This window comes from Panicum virgatum, chromosome 8N (assembly GCF_016808335.1).
Source record: "Panicum virgatum strain AP13 chromosome 8N, P.virgatum_v5, whole genome shotgun sequence".
In the NCBI taxonomy this organism is placed as follows: Eukaryota; Viridiplantae; Streptophyta; class Magnoliopsida; order Poales; family Poaceae; genus Panicum; species Panicum virgatum.
In genome coordinates this window covers 48,302,553-48,323,592 of record NC_053152.1, presented here as the reverse complement: position 1 = coordinate 48,323,592, position 21,040 = coordinate 48,302,553, and the positions used below count along the sequence as shown (strand labels likewise).

The following is a 21,040-nucleotide window of genomic DNA, read 5'->3' as shown; positions in this document are numbered from 1 at the left end:
TCCTGAAGACTTGCTTGCTGGCCACTTGACATGCTCTCTGAGTGATAGCATGGTGGTTGCACCGAGACTCCCACTTAACATCACCGGTGCATCTGGTGACACTTGCATTTCTCCACGTGGCCTGGGCATTGCATGGTCCATTGCCCGGTGGTATGGCACCGGTGCATCCGACGCCAACTGGTTAGACTGGTGCTACGTCACCGGTTCATCCGGTGCAACTGTCTACTACATCCTTTGTCCAACTGTCTTTGCTTTTTCACTGCGACTTTATATCTCTAGGTGGGTTGGACACCTCGTCTCGACGGTGTATTGGACATCTCGTCTCAATGCTGCATTGGACATCTCGTCTTGACGGTGCATTGGATGTCTTGGAGATGGTTTGGACATCATTCATGGAACCTAAAAATCATATAAATGTGATCTCACAAACTTGTTAGTCCCATTGATTATGTTGTCGTACAATCACCAAAATTACAAACAATGACCTAATAGGGCCATTTTCCTTACATAGACCAAAATTTTATGATTAATCTGATATCAGTATGCAAATGTCATACTGTGATATTTAGCTTGAAATATTCGTTCATCATGAACCAATCATCAATCAGATACATAACTAGAACTCAACTTCACTGAACATACATCTACTTCACAACTTTGTCCTTCAAGCAACCGACATACGAACTGGTATATAACAAATTTGACCAAAATTTTACAAAGCCACTTCCAGAAAAGAAAGCCACTTCCAGAAAAGAAAGCCACTAATTGTATGCAAAAGAACAGATGGGAAGTACTCCATCTTGTATCGATGTTCAGACTTCAGACCAAAGTACAAACCCTTTGGTATTAAGAACGCCTGGTCTTCAGTGAACCTTTGATATTATTGAAAAGATAGTCGAAACATGGATCAGACCGAACTTGTAGCAGACACAACGATAATTGAGCATAACTGACCAGACCACACCACCGTTGGATTAGGCTGACTCAGAATCCTGCAATCCAGTATACTTGTTCACATCAACATATGCTGCTTCTCTGAAGATTGAAATTAAATGGTCTCATACTTTTGTCATCTCTCTTCCACGAATTTGTTTCAGAATCCTGCAGTTTTCCAGGATACTTGTTGACGCATCGATACATGCTTCTTCTCCCAACTTACAAATTTGCACATACTTCTGATTTGTCCCTTATGAGAATGGCGCTGGAGAGTGGCGCGCGGTAGCTAGATGCAAGAGGGTGAGACTCCTAGACGCTCACGAGAAAGGAGACGGAAGCGAGGGACGCCCAGCTGAGCGCGGCGGCGCTCCGGCGAGCCACGGAGGAGGACGCGCGGGACCGTTGCAGCTGCCGTTTTAGTCAGGCGAGGACGCCGAGAGGATGATCACGAGGAGACGAGGTCATGGGAGGTCACTCTGCGCGCGCCGTGCCGGCCAGCTGCACCCAGCAGCCGGTTGCGTCACAGTAGAGTGGCAACGGAGGCTAGATGCGACATGCGAGAGAGCGAGGCTCCTAGACGCTCGCGAGGAAGGGAACGGAAGTGAGGGACGCCCTGAGCGCGGCGGCGCTCCGGCGAGCCTCGGAGGAGGACGCGCCAAAGGGTGGACGGTGTTTGCGATGCCGACCGGGTGGACGGTATTTCAAATACCGTCCACCCCTGGCCGCCTACCGTCCGTCCGATGCAACAAGTGCGGTCGAGATTGGGCGCGTTGCAGGTGGCCTCTTCCTCGTCAGGGGCACGCGGCAGCTGGCCGGTGGCCGCGGTGGTTCGGTGGCTTCGGAGAAGCAGCGGCTCGCCCGCGGCGGCGGCCGGCGTGGTGGTGCGATCCCGGCCATACATGTTCGTCGAAACGCCACACCGGCATCCGGCAAGGAGATGCACTCTGCAGACGGTGCAGGAAGGTGCGTGACTGCGTGGTCGTGCTCCTGCTCCATGCTGCGTTGCATCAAGGAGGAAGGGACAAAGAAGAGAGACGCAGGCAGGATATGGCCGGACCACGGCGGCGCCCCAGCCAGCCACAGCCACGGTGTGCGGCATGAAGCAGAGGAGGTGGTCTTCAATTTTCCCGCGACCCCTGGGGTCGTCGTTCGATCATCACCCTTGCTGCGTGCAAGATGCAGCGTCACGGAGCTTCCAGGATCACGGGGAGGAGCTCCAGGGACGCCCGGGGCGAGGCGACGCTCCGGTGTCACACCCCAAAATTTCAATTTTGGGATGTGGATATATTTTCAAATATATTTATCCATCTTCTAACTATTCCGAGAATTTTTCAGACTTTTCTGGTAATTATTCTTATTTTCTCTAGAGCTAAATCCATGTAATGGAAAGTTTTAAAATCTTTTCATGAGATTCAAGTATTTTATTAGAACTTCTCGTGCTCCAAACTATCCTTGAGATTTTATCTGAAAATTTTAAGATTTAATTTCTATTCTTTTCTATTTTATTTTCCCTCTCTTTTTCAGCTTTTCTTTTTTTCTTTTTTCTTTTTTTTCCCTCTTCTCCTTTTCCTTCCCGTGAGCTTCCTCTTTTCTCTCTCTCTGCTCACCTCTCCGCCGGCCCATAATTGGGCCGTGAGGCCACCTTGCCTTTTGATCTCTTGCGTAGGAACCCAACCCTGCACGATCCAGCTGCCCTAGACCCTGAAACGAACACCGAGGCCGAGTCCTAATCTTTACCTACGATTCTTGGACAAAAAAGGCCAACCAGCATGGCCACGTCGCCAGCGAATTCTCGGCCGTCCGATCGGCCAGATGAACGGCTTCTCGGCTTGTCGAAAAAAAAATCGGCCTCATCATCCACCACGCCGCCCCCGACCCCGCTGCCCATCCCCTTCCCCCACATCCCGTCACCGCAGCCACCTGCCCCCTTTCCCCCGCACCTCCGCTACAGCAACAGCTCACCCTCCCCATCCTCCCCAATGCCGCTAGCCTCCACGCGGCTCGCTGCGGCGCGGCGCGGTAGCACCGTCGCCTCCAACAGGCGCTACCGGCTGCCGTTCGGCTCTCCACGCCTTGCAGCGCGCGGAGCGAGATGGCGCGGCCGGGCGCTCGCGCGAGGTGGCGGTGATGTAGTGCGGGGCCATCGCGCAGCGGCATTCATCGCTACCAGTAGCACTTGCCGCTCGTGAGGCCGAGGTGGCAGATGCGACATTGACCGTCGAGGAGCCGCGTGGGGGGAGACGGCGCACCGCGTCGCCGGGAAGGCATCGACGTCCTTGTCCACGCCCCCTTGGCGCCGCCATTCGGCCTCGGCCCATATTAGTTGGTGGGTTGGGTTTGCAGATAAGAGAGATGGAGATGGATGGATGGTTCGAGTCTAGGTTTGCACAGAGGTGAGAGGTTACATTTGTTGATAATTCCCTGCTACTTGGTATGCGACCCTTCTGTCACTGTCTACAAAGGCTATTCTCTGTGTAAAGAAACTAAGGATTATCTTGCTAGGCATGGGTTAAGAAATGCTGTCTATTCCATTGATGCTGCAGATGCAATAGATGGGTTGTTTGATGATCTGGTTCTCCGCCCTTTTCAGGTAAATGATGCAACGCTCTATGCTTCTGTCACTTGCCAGTGTTTTGCACTACTTATTAATGTAATCTACACAATTTTCTGAACCTGTTATGGACATTTCTAGACATGATATCCATTCATAATAATATAAAGCCACAAATTATCATCACAAAATAATTTGATGTTTATAGTATTTCTAAGAAAGAATTGGATGTTGCTAGAGCCACCAGCAGCTAGACAGTCCATTCCAAGTGCTCTAACACCTAGGTTCACCACACTTTCTATGCCATAGAGATGAAGGCACGTTAATTCAATGAGACCTAATTCTATCCTTTCTCTGCGCGGCAGCATATGTTTTTAGAATATGAAAGGAAAAGTGGAAGACATGGTAATCTGAAGATCTTCTCTCATTCAGAAAAAACACCACATAAAGCATATGCTGTTGATCAGAAATAAGCAGCACAGCCATACTTAAATAGTGTATCTCCAAGATTCCTTAACCGTGTAATATTCTCAAACTGTCTCCCATTTTTGGCAACAAAGCTTGCTAATTTGTCAGCAACTTGCCTCACTGTCATATCATTTGGTGGTGGTGGGGCTGCATATCACTTAAAGAACTGATTAATATCAAGAGCATGACAAGGCAATGCAAATTACTGCAGAAGAGTGCCACACTCCAACTCTTTCAATCAACATCCTTCCCAGCAATGTTGACACACTTAATCTATAAGCTGCATACATAAGGAAAAAACCAAAACCTTCACAACTTTCTGCTTCCAGTAGCAACTGATATGAATGCAGATACTAAGAGAAAGACGTTTCATTTATAAGTCTAACAATGCCTGCATGAAGCATAATAGGAGATCTCACACCTCATCACCTTGGTGCAATGGCAAGCAATTTTCACGGTTACTTTATAAAAGGATTATTAAAAATATTAATAAGTGAATTTCACCATGGATATACATTGCAATTTAATGCTATTAAGACTCATTTCATCGTTTGTAATGCATAACTTCAATACTGCTGGGGAATAAATCATTTCAAAATCAGAGTTTCTGAATTTGTACTTCTTATATAAGGGGAATAAACTGTGTTTGTGGAAACAAGAACCTTTTTACAGTATTTAGGAAAACCATGATAAAGTTTGATGGATACATACTACATAATATAATCTATTTGATGGATACATACTACATAATATAATCTATCCACCACAGGGAAAATCAAATAAAGCTTCATGCACAAGAAGCATTTGGTAGTACTTGGCTTTGATATATATAACAAATACTTTACAACCCAAAATGAATGTACCCAAAACAGCACAGCATTGCACAGTACATCATATTAGGGAAATATACTAATAGTACTTCGTGTAATAAGGTGGCCAAATGCTTCACAACACTAATGCCAACATGATATCAGAGTTTGGTTGAGGTTTTCAGTATCTTAACCGGTTCGAAAACCACTTGGCGACCATGGCGAGTCTTGGGAAGATCCCGGTGTTTTCCGGCGAGGACTATGCCTACTGGAAGGTTCGCATGAGAGCCTTTTTGCAGAGCATGGAAGCCGAGGTCTGGGATATTACCAAGAACCAGGCTTACGTGGTGCTTGCCGCTCGGGTCACTCCTCTTCAAGTGACAGAGAACAAGGCTAACGCCAAGGCTGTCAATGCCTTGTTCGCTGGCGTTTTTCGTGCAGAGTTCTCACGCGTCCAGGGTTTTCAGGAAGCCCACAAGATTTGGACGTGCCTTGAGAACTACCATGAGGGCACACCTCAGGTGAAGGCCAGACTGTTCGAGACTCACCGGCGTGAATATGAGAACTTCACACAGGAGCCGGGTGAGAGCATTGACTTGATGTTCAGTCGTTTTCAGTCGATTGTAAACAAAGTCGATGCGAACAGATCTGCTGATGCCCTTGAGTACACAGAGCACGAGAAGGCTGTCAAGTTGCTCTACGCACTTAACCGCTCTGTGTGGGATCTCAAAATGAACACCATCATTGAGTCTGCTGGCTATGAGACTCTGACGGTGAACGAGCTTTTCAGCAAGCTCAAGGCCACAGAGGTGGATAACCAGACACGAGCCAAGCTCAATGGTGCCCCTCCTTTCAAGAGCATCGCTCTTGTGACTGGCCCAGGTGGATCGAGCTCTAACGCTAACTCTGCTCTTGGCTTTTCTCTTGCCTCTTTGCCTTATGTTACAGATGAGCAGTTGGAGACGCTGGGCGATGATGACTTGTGCCTCCTCATCAGCAAGTTCCAGCGCGTCTACCACAACAGGCAGAGGAAGAAGAACCCCGGGTGCTACAACTGCGGCGATTTGAACCACTTCATCGCCGATTGCCCCAAGAAGTCCGACGGTGGCCAGAACAACCACTTCGACTACTACCGCCACCACGACCGCGATGAGGGAGGCTCCAACAAGGAGCATCAGCGACACAAGCACCGCAGTCGTGACCAGGGAGGACGCTTCGACAAGGAGTTGCTCAAGAAGCGCTTCCAGTACAAGGCCAAGAAGCGGGAGAAGGCCTTCCTGGCGCAGCTCAGCGACCTCGACAAGAGCTCCGACACCGACCGCTCTTCTTCACCGACCTCCGACGACGAAGACAAGAAGAAGAAGAAGCAGGACAAGGAAGCCACCGGCTTCATCGGACTTTGCTTGGCGGCCGGTCGGCGCAAGAGCTTCTGCACCATGGTGGGTGAAGCCGATGGTGCTCGTGCGTCTTCGGGTGGACATGCTACACCGACGCACGCCGACTCTTCTCCTTGATCCGAGAGTGATTCAGAGGTAAACTCCACGATCGACCTGCTAGATACAGAGGTTAGGGAGTTGTACGCCGCTCTCGACAACCAGAAAAGGCTGCTTAAGGAAGTAGCTAGAGAGCGTAGAAAGCTTAGGGCTGAGCTGGCTTGTGCTATGGAGAAATGTAGTGAGGATGAGTGCGCTGGCTGCATATCTCACATGAATGATCTTGTTGCTCTCCGTGCCAAGCATGATGAGAACGTCGCAAACTTAGATGTTCCTAAGACTTCGCTTGCTGACGTGTCTCATGAGCTCGCTAAGGCCAAGCATGAACTAGAACTGGTTAAGGACGCTCCTATTGTTAGCGATGTGCTTGAATGTGATGAGTGTCCTATCTTTAAGTCCGATCTAGCTTTGTTGCAGTCCAAGTTTGCTACTGTCGTGTGCGAGCTAGAAGAGATGAAGTCTAGGCCAGTTTTGCTTGGTGCTTGTAAGCTTTGTCCCACGCTTAGGTCGGAGCTAGATGAGAAGAACGCTTTGATCAAGTCTTTTGGGAAGACTAATGTCATAGAGTCTAGCCCACCTATTGACTGCTCTGTTTGCCCTGGTTTGATTGCTGATCAGGATAGTCTTGCGGTAGAGAAAGCCAACTTAGAGAATGAGAATACCTATCTTAGGGCGATTCTGAGTTGGGTTTCTAGCAGTGAGCCGCAGTTGGGCATGATGATTAAGCAGTTCAAACGTGGTGATGGGTTTGGGGTCGGTTACACATACACAAAGTCAAACTTTGACAGGTTGTATGGTAAGATTGGCAAGACTGCTGGAAACACTACTAGCACGAGCACGCAGCCTACGCTTGTTGACCCCGCGGATGGTGTGCTTAAAGAACCACCGAAAGCACATCCGCAGAAGCAGGTTTGGGTTCCAAAACCCAATGGGCTGAGGAATCCCCTCGACACGCTCCCTGCTGCCGCAGCCCAGGTTGCCCAAAAAAAGGGGGCTGCTCCTCCCCGTCCATAGGCTAGGCCTTCACCTCCCAAGCGTGAGGTGAGGTACCACTGTGAGTTCTGTGACAGGGAAGGTCACCTGGAGGAGTTTTGCTTCAGGAGGAAGCGGGCTGTGAGGCGAGAGCAGGAGAGACGGAACGCAGACATGTACTCTACTCGGGTGCATGGTTCTTCTCGGCGTGGTGGTAGGCAAGATGCTAGGGTGCGTCGTGTAGGTGGAGGTCAGGGAGACGGTGGTGGTTACCGTGCTCCAGCGGGTGGTCGCTTTGCCGGTCGTGCTCTTGGTCGTTTTCAGTACGGCTATGGACCATGGGACGGAGGCTTTGGAGGAGGTTTCGAGGCACCACGCTTTCCTCGCGGTGGTGTTCGTCAGTCACGCGGTAGACGGGATGAGGGATACGCTTTGCCTGGTTTTGCTAACCCTTCTGTAGAGCAAATGACTCGACACTGGTTTGCTTCTCACTTTGCTAACCAAAGGGTTGAGACATTTGCTCACCCTTTATCTCACTACTGATGTGCAGGTCGGAGGCTTGGAGAACAGGTGGATCATGGACTCCGGTTGTTCGCGCCACATGACCGGAAATGACAAATGGTTCTCCAGCCTCACCCCGATGCGCTCAAAAGAGTACATTGTGTTCGGGGATAATGGAAGAGGAAAGCTACGTGGACTTGGCGCTGTTCGAGTTTCTGATCGCTTTACCCTGAGAGAGGTTGCTTTGGTTTCGAACCTTGGGTTCAATTTGCTTTCTGTTTCGCAACTTCTTGATGAGGGGTTTGAGGTTCGTTTCAAGGAGGGCTGTTCGCGTGTTTTGGATTCCAGAGGAGATTTGGTTTGCCGGATTACACCTCGCGATCGGGTTTTCTTGGTTGACTTCTTTGGAACTCCTCTTGGCCCTTCTCGTTGCTTGTTGGCTGGTCCTTCTTCTGATTTGTGGAAGTGGCATAGGAGACTTGGACATTTGAGCTTCGATTTGTTGTCGAGACTTAGCTCACTTGGCCTGATCCGAGGATTACCCAAATTGAAGTTTGAAAAGGACCTTGTTTGCCATCCGTGTCGCCACGGGAAGATGATTGCCATTTCTCATCCGCCTGTTAATCGGGTGATGACCGCTCACCCTGGAGAATTGCTACACATGGACACAGTAGGTCCTTCTCGGGGATGTCTGTTGGTGGGAAGTGGTACGTTCTTGTGATTGTGGACGACTTTTCTCGCTATTCTTGGGTCTTTTTCATGAGAACCAAGGATGAGGCTTCCGAGTTTGTTCGAGACTTGATCTTGAGGTTGAAAAATGAGCTACCCCAGGCCATGCGAGCGATTCGCAGTGATAATGGCACAGAATTCAAAAATGCTCGTTTCGACGCCTTTTGCAGTAATCAAGGGATTGAACACCAGTATTCTTCTCCCTACACTCCACAGCAGAATGGAGTTGTAGAGCGGAAGAATCGGACGCTGGTTGAGATGGCGAGGACGATGCTCGATGAGCATAGGACTCCTCGCAAATACTGGGCTGATGCGGTTAACACCGCTTGTTGTCCAACCGCATTTTCTTGCGTGCTTTCATGCACAGGACTTCTTATGAGTTGCGATTTGGACGCCAGCCCCGTAATGACCATCTCAGAGTTTTCGGTTGCCTGTGTTTTGTGCTGAAAGATGGAAATCTTGATAAGTTTGAGTCTCGCTCGTCTGACAGCATTTTTCTCGGTTATGCTTCTCACTCTAGAGCGTACCGTGTGCTGATTATTGATACTAACATCGTCAGAGAGACTTGTGAAGTCACTTTCGACGAGACTGCACCATGCAATTCTTCTGTCTTTGAAGTTGCAGGAGATGATGAGCTCGGCACCTCCATGTTTGAAGATGAGGAGGAAGAAGCTGCGGAGGGCGAGTCTGAGGCTACCACGCGTGCTATGGACCCAGTTCCCTCCGCCACGAGCTCGGACGATGATGACGGCCCCGATCCGACCACGTCTACTTCACGGGGGCCGATCGAGGAGGTGACTCAGGCTTCACCAGCTGCACCTGAGGAGACACCAGATTTGGTTGAGGGGGAGGCGACTTCGACAAGGGAAGCACCGCGACACATTTAGCGTCGTCATCCACCTCAACAGATGCTAGGTGATCTCAACGAGCGAGTCACCAGGTCCGAGGTAACAAGTATCGCTGGCTTTGCTCATTCAGCGTTTGTTGCCTCTTTTGAGCCCAAGGATATTGGACACGCTCTTTCTGATTCTAATTGGGTCAATGCCATGCATGAGGAACTTGAAAATTTTGAAAGAAACCAAGTTTGGGTTTTAGTCGTGCCCCCACCTGCTTGTAATCCCATTGGAACGAAGTGGGTTTTCAAAAACAAGCAGGGTGAGGATGGATTTGTTGTTCGAAACAAGGCTCGTCTTGTTGCCCAGGGGTTTTGCCAAAAAGAGGATATTGATTTTGAGGAGACTTTTGCCCCTGTTGCTCGTTTGGAAGCTATTCGAATCTTTCTTGCATTTGCTGCTTCCAAGGGTTTTAAAGTTTTCTAAATGGACGTTAAATCTTCCTTCTTGAATGGTTTTATCGAAGAAGAGGTTTATGTGAAGCAACCCCCTAGTTTCGAAAATTCCAAGTTTCCAAACCGTGTTTACAAACTTCAGAAAGCACTTTATGGTTTGAAACAGGCACCTAGAGTTTGGTATGATAGATTGAAAACCTTTTTGCTGGCTCAGGGTTTTAAAATGGGATGCGTGGATAAAACTTTGTTCCTCATACGGTCTCGCACTGATTTTCTGTTAGTTCAGATATACGTGGATGATATTATCTTTGGTGGCTCTTCTCACGCTCTTGTCTCCAAGTTTTCTGAGCAGATGTCCAGGGAGTTCGAGATGAGCATGATGGGTGAGCTGCAGTTCTTCCTCGGGCTGCAGATCAAGCAAACTCCTCAGGGCACTTTTGTCCATCAAGCCAAGTACACTAGAGACTTGCTGCGGAAGTTCGACATGAGTGACTTGTCTCCTCAGCCGACTCCGATCAGCACTTCCACGGCACTTGATGAGGACTTGGACGGTGAGGCGGTGGACCAGAAGGAGTACAGGAGCATGATCGGCTCGCTCCTGTACCCGACGGCGACCCGACCGGACATTCAGTTCGGGGTCGGCCTCTGTGCGCGGTACCAGGCTTCTCCGCGCACCTCCCACAGGCAGATGGTGAAACGCATCTTCAGGTATCTGAAATTCACCCCTAAATTTGGTCTTTGGTATTATGCGGATTCTTCTTTGGTTTTGGTGGGCTTTTCTGATGCCGATTTCGGTGGGTGTCGGTTGGATCGCAAGTCGACATTCGGCACTTGTCAATTCCTCGGTACATCTTTGGTGTCTTAGTCCTCTCGCAAGCAGGCTAGTGTAGCGTTTTCTTCTACAGAAGCTGAGTATGTTGCCGCTGCTAGCTGCTGCTCCCAGATACTTTGGATGAAACAAACCTTACAGGATTATGGCTTGAGTTTCGGTAGGGTTCCCATCTTTGTAGACAACATGTCAGCCATTAGCATTGCAAAGAACCCTGTCCTACACTCTAGAACTAAGCACATAGATATCAGATTCCATTTCCTGCGAGATAATCATGAGAGAGGACACATAGACCTGATCCATGTCCCTTCAGAGAGGCAAACCGCAGATATCCTTACCAAACCGCTAGAGCAGGACACCTTTGCTCGCTTGCGAGGGGAGCTTGGGGTTTGTTACCCCTTTTGATTGCTGACTTTTCTTTGGTTAGCTTTGTAGGTCTTGTTTGCTCTTCTTTTTGTTTTCTAGGTTTGGTAGTTGCATTGTGCATATGCATTGTACATGTTTGCATTTTGCATTGTATCACTTGCACTAGCATTCTTGTATACATTGCTATGATCTTCTAGTGCCTGCTAGTGTGAGTTGATAAATCTGATCATGTGTAGCTTGCTCCACTGTGTATATGACATCATCTGAGTTAAGCTATTTTGATTTGAAAATCTAAAAACATGATCACCCTGTCTTGGCTACTAGCATGTTAGGGCGTGTTGATATGCTTTGCTATCTTATTCATGCTAGTGTAGCCTTTCGTTCAGCAATTCTTATTTGAAATGATCTAAATTTGATAAAATTGCTTGAACTGTTCGTGAAATGGATTGAAAAGATCCAGGTGGGATTGCTGGTCGCACTGATCGAGCTTTCGTGACGGCTCACTTTGCACTTGTGAGAACCCGGGCAAGGCTGTGCATGACTGAAACGAGTGCTTTAAGCTTCTGATTGTCTTTTGGCATAGGCTTGGCCTCGTTGCTAAGTGAAGCATGACAAGCTTTCAACCCCTGGCATTAAGATTTGCTTGAGATAAATTTGATTGAAAAATGAATGTTTGCAACATGCTTTGGCTGAGTTTGGATCACCTATGAGTATGATTAGCACTGCTTTCCATTCCCTACTTGTTATTGCTAGATCATGGGTGATACTTTTATTTCTTCTAAACTGAACTTGCCTAGCTCTAGACTGATTTGATATACCCTGTTGAGCTAGATGCAGGTCTTATTTATGGATGCACACGTGCTTGTGACTAGATGTTGCTCATATCATTGTATCCCTGAATGCTTTCACTTACACCTCCTGCATTACATTCATTGCATAGCTTCTGTTCAAGGGGAGTTTCAGCTTCAGGGGGAGCTTTAGGTCTTTTTAGACTTGATGTGTGCATGTGCCAACAAGGGGGAGAATTTTGGGAGAAGTGATCGAACAAGGGGGAGACTTGTTTGATTTTTGAAAAACTTGTTGTGCACAAGGCTTTGAGAGTGCATCATTTTGGGAGAGTTGCACTTGTGAGAGGGAAAAACTTTGCTTTGGGAGTTTTTGTTTTGTTTGGCTCCTGGTTTTCTCTCCATTTCGAGCATGACTGCGTTGAGCGTTACCTCTGTCTTTGAGGAGTCATGTTGTGGCTTTTGATCGATTGCGTCGAGCCGTTGCTCTTGTCTTAGGGAATCGATCTGTGCTTGAGTAAGTGACTATTCTTGACTTTCTGAGCTTTTTGTCACTTGCTTGAGTTCTTCGTTCTTTTTGCTTCTTTGTTTATCACTTCTCTGGCTCGTTTGTGGTGTGTTGACAATGCACTCATCAAGGGGGGGATTGAGGAATGTGAGTACTCTATCCTGCCTGTGATGGGTGAATTGTCAACCGTGCGGTATGATCGTGCACTTGGTCTTTGGATTGCAGGTACACGGGCGTCGAGTGTCGACGGTGAGCTGCCGTGGAGGAGCTCGGACCGGGCGGCAGCTGTGGCGTCCACTCCTGGATCGAGGGCGCAAGCGGCGACGGAAGGCGGGTTTCTTGGTTTGCGCCACAAAACCAAGGAGGCGGACGGCGGTTGAAGACGCCAAGTCGTGGAGGCACGGGCGTCGGTCTCGGGACTGACAGAGGCGACGGGCGTCGACGGCGTCTAGGGCCTCGCTGCGGGCGAGGAGGTGACGGGCGTCGGGTGGCGTCTAGGGCTGTCAGAAGGCCGTGGCGGGAACGGCGTCTAGGGACACGGCGTGGAGGCGGGAATCTTCCCGCGCGTGAGGTTTTGGCGGTTTTCTCAAAACCGGCCACCTACCCGGGTTTCGCGGACCCTCCAAAACAGCGGACCGGAACTTCATCGACGTGGCGGCATCGCAGCAAAGACTTCGAGTCGAAGAAAGAAGCTCCGCCGTCAATCGAGCTTGTACAGCGGGCTGCTGCAGACCCGACCGGTCTGACCGCAGCAACCGGGTACAAAAGCCCCCCTTCTCCAGGTGGAGGGCTTTGAGTCTCTCGAGTCCTTTTCGGTTTTTCCTTCCTCCTTCCCCCTGCTCAGGTTAGGGCCAAGGTCTCCAACGCAAAGAGAGTTTAGATTATAGCTATTCTCTTCAATCTAGGGGTGGATGATGGGCGGATGGCTCTAGCTGTTGTATAGGTGAATTCCTCTGAGAATTAATGGATGAAATTTGTTTGCAATTCACTGGTGTGTGTTGAGCATCTTGTCCTCCCCTTCTCTCTTGCGTTTTGGGTTCAATTCTCCTCTTTTGGTGTGTTTCTTGTTTGGAGGAGACCAACCCTTGATTTCGTGATTTGATGAACTCTTTGGAACGATTCCTATGCATATAGCCTAGTGCCAAACCTCCTGGAATCATGGGTTCTCACGAATTGGCGATTTTGTGTTCTTGAGAAAACCCCAATCCTCTTTGATCTTTCCTCAATTTTTCTCTATCCGTAAATCTTTTGGGTGAGACCTTTTGGGGATTTGTTCACAGGGTAGTTACGAAGCTTTCCTCCAAGTTTGGTTGGATTTGGATTTCGTTTGCTCGAGATTCGTGGTTTGAAGGTTTGTTTGCGGGTTTTCTGGACGGCACCTGTCAGATCGGTGGGCGAGACCGGTCAGTCTGGGTTTGAACTGCCCGACCGGTCAGACCGGTCCAGTGCACCGGTCAGACCGGTCTGTGTGTGCTGTGCTGCGGTCAGAAAAATTTCTCTCGCCTTTTCTTCCGCACTGCGACCTGGGTCTTCTGCTTCGAGATAGCTTGTCCATAGCTATTCTCGCTGACCTAGGTTCGAGGGTTTGCGGTGATTTTTGGACATAGGCCGACGCTTCAAATTTCGAAGAAATTTTGATCGGCTCCCATTCACCCCCCTCTGGTCGCCAGTTTCGGTCCCTCACAACAGAGAGCAGAGCAAGGCGTGCTTCCTTTTGAGAAAAAAAGTGACAGATGGTTTAAAAAAACTCAAAAAATACCATGGATGCAATACTACAGTTTGTTAAGCATGTAACCAAACACTTAAAAATTTTGCATGCTAAGTAGTAAGTATATCTTAGAAACCATATAAAACTCTAAAAAATATTTGATATCCAAGCAGGGCCTTAGCTGATTTATTCCACTAGAAACAATATGCTATACAACTAGAAACAATATGCAAATGCTTCACAACACTAATGCCAAGAGAGAGCAGAACAATATGCACAATTCAATTACAGCAATAACTTTTGTTGTAACCAGAGATATATCTATATAATTAATATAGAGACTATGCTCCTTTTTCCTTTTTTTGCCATGCTCATCCATTATTTGAATATAACACCCTGGTCCTTGTAGCTCAGATACTGAAAAGATCAGCTATTCAGTTCTGAGTTGGAGTGAAGCGATAATCCTGGCATGATAATGATATGTATACTAAATTGATCAGCTGCACCCTCTCCTGTCTTTAGGTGATCTATAAGTAGCTGTATGATATAAGCAGCTTTGATTGGCAATTTGGCAAGACAAAGCCAGAATCTTGCATAGTTTAGCAAACATTGACTTCTAAGCAGAGCTTAAAAGTATGCCTCTTCCTACTCTCTACTTTATTTCCATCATGGTCATTTTTTTTTGCATAGTACCTAAACATAAATTTTCTACTGCAGGTTTCAGGAATCTACTGACAGCAACAATACCAAACTTGGTTACTCCACCACAATGAGGATTTCGAAGTTCTAACCAACACATCATTCATAGATAAAGATAATGAGATACACTATTACTTCTTAGCTTGATCTCCCATGGCCTCTGTTTTCGTAATCATAAATGTGCAGCCTGAGAATAAGTATACAAAAGAATTTGCTATAAATGAATGGTACTCTATACTTGAAGTCTTTTGTATATTTGCTAATGAATGTTTGATGATTGAAAAGGTGATCTATTATATAATATCCATATCTGAAACTATTATATGTTCTAACTTTTTCATTGACAACTCCATATCTATGAAAAGGTTGAAACTAAATAACAAATAAGTGCATAAATAAGTTTGTGTGTTCCATCAGAAGGTGGCCTAAATACTGGCCCAATACAGGCAGGGCGAGCTCCGTGCAATCCTGCCCAACAACGCCGGCCCTAGGCCTCCATGCATCTCTGCTTGATGCGCCGTCACTCGCTTGATCTGTGTGCGTCGCCGTTCGCCTGGGTGCTCGCGATGATGAATTTCCGGTTGACCGCTCCCACTTAAAACTCACGGTCGATCTCCCACACACCACGTGACTCCTCCCCCATCTTTTTCCAGAGGCGCACCCCCCCTCCATTCCCTTCCCCTTCCTCCGCTCTCTCTCTCTCTCCATTCCCTTCCTTCTCTCGAGCCATGGCGGCCCTTCCCCCTTTCCTTCTGCTCCATGGCAAGTCGGCGGCGGGGCCGGGGCGGGAGGCGCGGCGGGGCCGGCGGCGCAAGGGGCGGCGCGAGCCGCAGCGGGGCCGGCGGCGGGGAGCGGCGGGTCCTGCGGCGCGAGCGGCGGCGGGGAGCAGCGGGTCCGGCGGCGCGAGAGGCGGCGGCGCGCGGCGGGAGGCGCGGTGCGCCGGCAGGGGCGGCGGCGCTCGCCACCAGCGCCGCCCCTGCCCAGATCAGTTTTTTTTGTTCTTTTGCATTCATTTTTTTTGAAAAATAATAGCCGAGTTTTTTTGTTGGATGTACATTTTTTGTTTCTTCCATTTGATAAATTTCTCTCTGTCAAATTTTTTCTCGTAAAATTTTTTCATCTCACCAATTTTGTTTCTTGAAATTTTTTCTACCCACCAATTTTTCACTTTGAAAAAATATTTGACTTATAAAAAAATGTCTGAATTTTTTTTTCTTAGAAAACGATAAAAAAATTCTAAAAACGGAAAAAAAATGTTGTCGGGAAATCGACCGTACGAGAGCCTTACAGCTAGCAGACGACTATATTATTAATTTTGCTCTAAAGATATTTGCCTTCAAAACTACTAGTGCAAGTGGTCCCCACCACGTGATGAAAGGAACTTCATTTCACCATTATTTACAGGGACACTTGTTCATTCTTCCTTTTTTATAATTTATATACACTTGACGAAATTTTCATTCATTTTGGCACTTAGCACAGAAATAAAAAACGTCCCAAGAACCGCTCCATACTTTCCACATGGTTTTGCGAGCAGACAAGCAAAAATCTCTTCCATCCCCACCTCACCTGCTCCCAGAGAAAAAACAGAGTCCAGGCTTCAACAACTCATCCCCAGAGCAGAGTTGCTGCCGAGTGTGAATATAGGGTCTGGTTGATCAAAAGAAAAAAAGGACTACAAGGCCTGGAAATTCCTCGGTCTCCGCAGGGTAGGAGGAAGCTCGAGGTGAGAGGATTTATTTGCTCTGATTGTTGCTACGAGAAGATCCAAAAAGTTCCAAGAACTGTCCTGTTCTGCTCGATCTTGTGTGCAGCCAGCTGCGTGACATTCCGCTTGCAGTCTTGTGCGGCAGCAAAGGATGGCCGATCCGGTGGCCACCGTGGAGAAGATCGTCAAGATCGGGCTCAAGATCAAGGACGCCGTGGACAAGGCTCGCCACAACGAGGAGGATTGCCGCGAGATCTCGAAGCGCGCGCAGAGGTTCAGCGCCATCCTTTCGCAGCTGCAGCAGACGGGGACGGTGGCCGACAGCCCAGCAATGGCCGGTGCGCTGGAGGACCTTGAGAAGACCCTGCAGCGTGCCCTCGAGCTGGTGACGGCCTTCCAGGAGAGGAGCTCCATCCGGCGCCTCATCGCGGCCGGGGACCTGTCGAAGCAGCTGCGCCGGGTACAGGACGACATCTTGAACAAAGTGATGCTCGCAAGCTTCCCCATCAACGCCCACACCACCGTCGTCTTGCTTACTATTCAGGCTGGTGGTCATCCTCTGCCCCGGCAACAGCAAGCGGTACACTTGTTTGTTGCTTCAGTAGATGCCCTGAATCTTTGATGTTAAATCATGTTTACCAGCTAGTTCACCTTCAAATTGTTAATAGTTTACCCAAATAATTAGAGATGACGACACATGTCTTCTTGTAAAACCTTCACTATGCCATTGCCACCACAATAATTGAATTATTTTTCCATATTTCAGGATGCAGGACTGACGGATTGTAAGGAAAATGGCCCCATTAGGCTATTGTTTTTGTGATTTTGGTAATTGAGTAACAACGCAATCAATAGAACTAATGAGTTTGTCAAGTGAATATAAATAGATCCCAGGAATAAAGCAAAAATGCCAAGCAAAGCAAAACACGAAGAAGGGACTCAAAGAAACGATGAATTGGACGAGTTCCACAGAAAATAACAACACCGGATGAACCGGTGACCGAGCACCGGTCTATCCGGTAGGGCTCGGATGCACCGGTGCACCACCACCGGTGCATTTGGTCTGCACAGAAGTCAGCCAAGTGGAGAAATCCATATTGCACTGGATACACCGGTGATGCCAAGTTGAGACTTCGGTGCATTCACCAAGCTTTTACTTAGAGAGCATGTCAAGCAGCCGAAGAGAAGTTCTTCAGCTCCAGATACACCAGTGGTCACCGGAGCAAGGCACCGGTGCAATGCCGTGACGGTTGCAAGGGAGATTATTTGCACTGGTTGCACCGGTGACTAGGCACCGGTCTAACCGGTGGCACCACGTCAGCTGTCAAAGCCCCAACGGATACCCTGAAGCTCAGAGTGACCGGATGCACCGGTGCTATACCTTCGGATACACCGGTGCATACGCAGAAAGTTGGGTAACGGCTCTAAACGGCTACCTCGACTTGGAGGCCTATATATATGCCATCCCCCGGCCATTTGAAGCTTGCTGGAGTTCAAGGAAGTCACAAACACACCCAAGAACATCTCCAAGCCATCCAAGAGCTTAGCACTCATATCCTTAGCCCTTAGCACACTTTGAAAGTGTTGTGTAAAGGATTAGCTCTTAGTGAGTGAGATTGCAAGGCTTTGAGCCTTTGTGCTGTGGTTCTTGAGTGAACCAAAAGAAGATTTTGGTGCGCCGGCACCTTGGAGCTTTGAAGGCTCGCCGGCACGTCATCGACCCTCCGACTTGGTGTGGAGCGGCGATGACAATCTTGTGCGGGGGACGTGGAGACCCCCATCCTTCGTGGAGAAGCTCCTTAGTGGAACCCGGGGCCAAGGTGACCGTGATTGTGTTCACGGAAGAGACTTGGTGGCCGAGTAGCAATACGAGTGCTACAATAATGTGGATGTAGGTGTGCCTTTGTGGCTAACCGAACCACAGGATAAACACCCGCGTCGAGATTTTGCTTTCTCCTATCCTGCTCTTTAAGCTTCCGATTTCATACTAGCAATTTGTGTGTCTTTACTTTAATAGAGTAGTTTCTTGATAGGAAAGGCTATAGGTTGCTAAACTCTTTTAGGATAGGGGTTTCACACTAGAACAACCATAGTTGCACATCTAGATAGCATATTTTAGTTTAATATTATGCAAATAGTTGGAGCCATAGGTCTAAGGTTTTAGTTTGCCTAATTTACCCCCTCCCCCTCTTAGGCTAGAGCGTGATCCGATCGCTTTCACGGATGTATCGAATAACATTCATTCAACTGAAGATGCTAGGTACATACGGCTGTTTGAATTCTCAGTGTCTTCGGCTAGCTTGTTAGGGCAGAGAGACTGGTGGAAGTAGTACTTCCATAGTACAATAATTAAATGGAGATTCATCTACGAACTGTACCATTGCAATATATCTACAAAAACCTATTCAATGGAATTAAAAAGAATATGCACAGAAGATATGTACACTTCTTTCCCCGGAGCCTTTCCAAATGCACCTGTCTTTTCCCAATTTCCATCCTTTATTCACTACTGGATGTTGAAGTTGATGAACTAACCTTATAATAACTTGCAAGCTTTGTGGCATCAATCATTTTTGGTTTTCACCGGCCTAAAATTTTCTTCTCAACATATGGTAATAATGGCAGGTCTAATTTGAACGGTGAGGAAAACATTGTACTAACAGGAAACGATGCCACCTTTGCTCCTTTAGTAGGTAAGATGGTATTTCTGCTAGCTTGTTCCTTTAGTTGGTTTCAGCATAAATCACTTTTATGTTTTTTTCTACATAAAACTACATTTAATAATTACCTTGGATACAGTCATGACCTATATATGCACAAGTTCATACATTGCTACTTGGAAGGTAAAGTTTACATGTTTACAAAGAAAAACATGGCATGCTACTAGATACAGGAAGTAAAATTTGAGACAAAGTATGCTTTCATTTAGTCTGACTCTCCATGTTTAACTTGTTATTTGGGTTGCACTTACTAAAAGTAATTTACCATACAAAACTTCTAAGATATATATTCTTGTCTACTCAATTGCGTGCAATAACAATGTCTTTAAGCCGATTATAAATTCTATTGTATGGCTTGTAGTTAAGTTGGCACCTTCAGATTAATATAAACTAGTCTATCAACCCATGCTCCCACACGGACTAATTAGAATTAATATAAAAATAAGATCAATAATTATAATTATCCATCTCACGCCCTTTTTATCTATTAGATATTTTAACACATACTCTAAAATATATATTTTTATTATTTAGTTACAATAGATTTCATTTTGTGCACCTCCATATGTATTCAATATATGTTTAATTGAACTATTTGTTAGTGAATTGGTGTTTTTATCTCTTATATCATATATGAATTGATGAATATATGGTGACATATATCGTGGGTAGTATTTTTATATAAATAATAATATAAATATTATATTAATAATGATAGAAATAGTAATTTTAGAATTTTATATTGGTGCACTTTAATATATTATTGTAATTATATAATTTAGATTCAGATTTATGACTAATTTAACTTGTAATAATAATGACATAATTGGATAATTTATATGTAAATTTAGGGGGCTATTTGTATTATTTTTAGAATGGCATAGGTGGGTAATTTACACAAAGATTAAGGAGTTATTTTAGATTTTTTTAGAATGACAGAGGTGGGTAATTTAGATACATGTTTAGGGGGTTACTTTCGTCTATTTTCATAATGGCAGAGGTGGGTAATTTATTAGGAAAGATAACAGATCTGATGGTTATTATAATTAGAGTTGTTGGATTGATGGTTGGATATTTCTAATTTTTGTGAGAATTTATAGGAGTTATCTATTTTTTCAGAGTGTCCACCTAGGATCCTAGGTGGCTTCGCGTGAAGACTCCAAAAAAACCTCCAATTAGTAATAGTAAGATAGAAAAGTTGAGACCTTCAGAACTCTTGAATGGCATGGATGAACTAGGTCCCTCTTGTTTTTTTCCCCTCAGCTCCACCAATGAACATGAGATCGGGTTCAACCTTCAGCTTTGCACCAAAGACGAGCTGGCTTACCTATAGCCAGTCTTTTTTTTTGCGAGATACCTATAGCCAGTCATGTCTACTTAAATTTGCACCTGAACGTTTCACTGTCCTTTTAATGCAAGTCTTAATTAACAAACCAAATTTGTATCACTCATTTGTTGATGCTCGTGTGATAGATGCAGATATATGGATCTTACAATATTAACTCTTGTCATATACATAACTCTTGTTGATGCTGCTCATTTGGTGGGCTAACAATAGTTACCAATGCTCATCGTCTTTATTTTTCTTCTTCAAAACTATCCCTGTTTACCGTTCTGCTCATTCAAAGTGATTTGTATGACCACATCAGCTTCTTGGTCGCATAAGCTAAGCTAAAGGTATTTGTTGTTTCCATGTCAGCCTTAAAAAACTTTAGTTTATCTGAGTTAAAGGATGCTATAAATGGTGGAAACATCATTGGACAAGGTGGGGCTTCTTTACAGTTTACAAGGTACTTAACATGCTTGAAATTCAAACTTTGTCAACAATAATTTTCCCATGACAAACATTGTATTACATACGCACTACATAGCCACATGCATTGCGATGAACTATTCCGACCTTTAAACTAGACGTTATGTGAATCTAGACGTTCTAAGTCTTAGAATAAACCACTTCAAGCATTGCATTG

The 21,040-nt window shown here is 46.5% G+C and overlaps 1 long non-coding RNA gene across 1 annotated transcript; it reads left to right on the top strand.

Moving 5' to 3' along the window:
- The first annotated feature begins 3,416 nt into the window (after nucleotides 1-3,416).
- On the top strand, nucleotides 3,417-14,961 carry LOC120686823. Its single transcript, XR_005680394.1, has 3 exons — nucleotides 3,417-3,526; nucleotides 14,466-14,576; nucleotides 14,661-14,961. It is a non-coding gene; the product is annotated as an uncharacterized LOC120686823 (long non-coding RNA).
- The last annotated feature ends 6,079 nt before the right edge of the window (nucleotides 14,962-21,040 follow it).